This window comes from Aquarana catesbeiana, linkage group LG10 (assembly GCF_042186555.1).
Source record: "Aquarana catesbeiana isolate 2022-GZ linkage group LG10, ASM4218655v1, whole genome shotgun sequence".
Classification (NCBI taxonomy): Eukaryota; Metazoa; Chordata; class Amphibia; order Anura; family Ranidae; genus Aquarana; species Aquarana catesbeiana.
In genome coordinates, this window is record NC_133333.1 from 24,812,539 (window position 1) to 24,815,001 (window position 2,463).

Genomic DNA, 2,463 nt, shown 5'->3' on the forward strand with positions numbered 1-2,463 from the left:
TTTTTGCAGAGCTTGCTAAATACTTTAAATCCTTATGTACCTCAAGAGCCACTTATTCTGATTTGGTGCTTTCCAATGATCTCAGTTATTTTACCTTTCTTCATCTTCTCACCTAACTATAGACCAGTGATCTCCAAACTGCGGCCCTGGGGCTGGATGCAGCCCTTTGCTTGTCTTTATCCAGCCTTGAAGGCATTATTCCTGCCACTGACACCAACAATGGGGCATATTTCCTTCCACTGAAAACAAAAATGGGGCACCATTCCTCTCACCGACACCAGATATTTCTCCCTCCTATACCAAAGACTGGGCATTGTTTACTCCCACTGGGCACAATCCAGGCCCCACTAAAGTCTGAAGTACAGTAAATTGGCCCTTTCTTTAGAAAGTTGAGACCCTTGCTATAGGCTAGTGGTGTCCAAACTGTGGCCCAGGGTCCAGATGCAGCCCTTTGCTTGCTTTTATCTGGCCCTTGGGGCATTATTCCTCCCACTGTCAGCAACAATGGGGCATAGTTCCTGCCACTGACAATGGGGCACTATTCCTCCTATTGACACCAATGATGGTGCACTATTCCATCCAGTAACATCACTGATGGGGCACTATTACTCCTATTGACACCATTGATGGGGCACTATTACTCTCCCTCATGTATTACTCCCTCATGTGTTATTGTTTACTCCCACTGGCCACAGTGCAGCCCCCCCCCCCTCCTAAAATTTGGAGGACAGTAAACTGACCCTTTGTTTAGAAAGTTTGGAGACCCTTGCTTATAGACCATAGGGAATTTCTAGACTGTCCATTAACTTTAGAAGCACCTCAGTCTTCTGTGATGACCTTTCCAAACAAAAAAAGCACCTGGCCCAGATGGTTTTCCAATTGAAATCTATAAAACATATGGATCGGCGCTTCTTCCATATCTCCACTCATTAAATGATTCTAAGGAACCTAACTGCCTTTCTGGCTCCCAACCCCAAGCACCCATCACTCTACTACTGAAGTCATGCAAACACCTTTTCATCCATATTGACCCATATAACTATTGAACATGGATATGATAATCCTGGCGATCATACTTGCTATTAGATTGTTCAAAGCTAGTTTTGCCCTAGTGCATAGCGACCAGACCCAATTTATCCCCAATAGAAATATATTCATGAATATCCCTAGGCCTGTTCTTAATCTGCAGATTCAACATGGCAATAGAAGTTACAGAGCTGTCTTATCACTTGATGCAGCAAAAGCTTTTGATTCCATGGTGTAGAGGTATCTCTGGGGGGTTCTCCCTAGGTAGAACATCGGTCCTGAGTTTCTGAATGGAGTAAATTATATACCTATTCCACTGCAGCAGTCCAAACAAATGGCATCCTTTCTTCACAAATGTTGCTATGTTGGGGTACTTGTCAATGTTGCCCTCTTTCTCCTACACTTTTTGCTTTGGCAGTAGAGCCTATGGCCATATGGATATGGAAGTAAACAGTACTGCAAGTCTTAAAGAAGTTTCCAAGTCTCCTTACCAGTGTGGAGATCGGCGTTTCTCCGTACCATGTCTATGAGGCAGTCTGATGCAGACAGTTGATAAAAGGGGGCACTCTGCTGGGGACACTCATGAAAGGGGGCACTCTGCTGGGGACACTCATGAAAGGAGGCACTCTGATGGGGACACTCATGAAAGGAGGCACTCTGATGGGGACACTCATGAAAGGAGGCACTATGATGGGGACACTCATGAAAGGAGGCACTCTGATGGGGACACTCATGAAAGGGGGCACTCTGATGGGGACACTCATGAAAGGGGGCACTCTGATGGGGACACTCATGAAAGGGGGCACTCTGCTGGGGACACTCATGAAAGGGGGCACTCTGCTGGGGACACTCATGAAAGGGGACACCCATGTAAGGGTGCACTCAGAGTTAAAAACAATAAAAATATTGAAATACAAAAAAAAACAAAAAACACTTATTTCATATATTGTGACTTGAGGGGATGTATTTATACAGACTTGTAAAGTTTGTGAAAGAGTGATTTCAAAAAGTACCCAGCACCTCTCCTGACATCAATGTAGGAAGATGGAGAAAAGCTACATCACTCCCAACAAGGCTACACAGTGAAAAGTAAATTTTATTCCTTGTGTTGGAAAATATAACTCTTGCTGGTAACATCCTTCGTTACACTATATATAATTTCTAGAACTAGAACATGGCGTATAAATACATTTTATTAAAATAAAACTTTAACATAAACCAAATTTTTCTTTGTATAGCGCCCTTTCATTTTCCCTTGTAGACCTCTAGAGATGCCGTGAGAAACGCCCACAAGAGCCCCCTTCGTCACCTCTGTCTGTTATTCACTCCTGTATTTCTAAATTCAAAACCAGAAAGAACCCGATTGCACCTTATAAATAACAAATCTGCTGATGTTTGCCCTGTTTTATGCTTCTCGTAAAATCGTTTACTGTTTTT

General features: G+C 43.3%; 1 protein-coding gene across 1 annotated transcript in view; it reads right to left on the reverse strand.

Moving 5' to 3' along the window:
- IGLON5 (IgLON family member 5) overlaps window positions 1-2,463 on the reverse strand; it is an 859,278-nt gene that overhangs the window by 63,045 nt on the left and 793,770 nt on the right. The window lies entirely within an intron of this gene.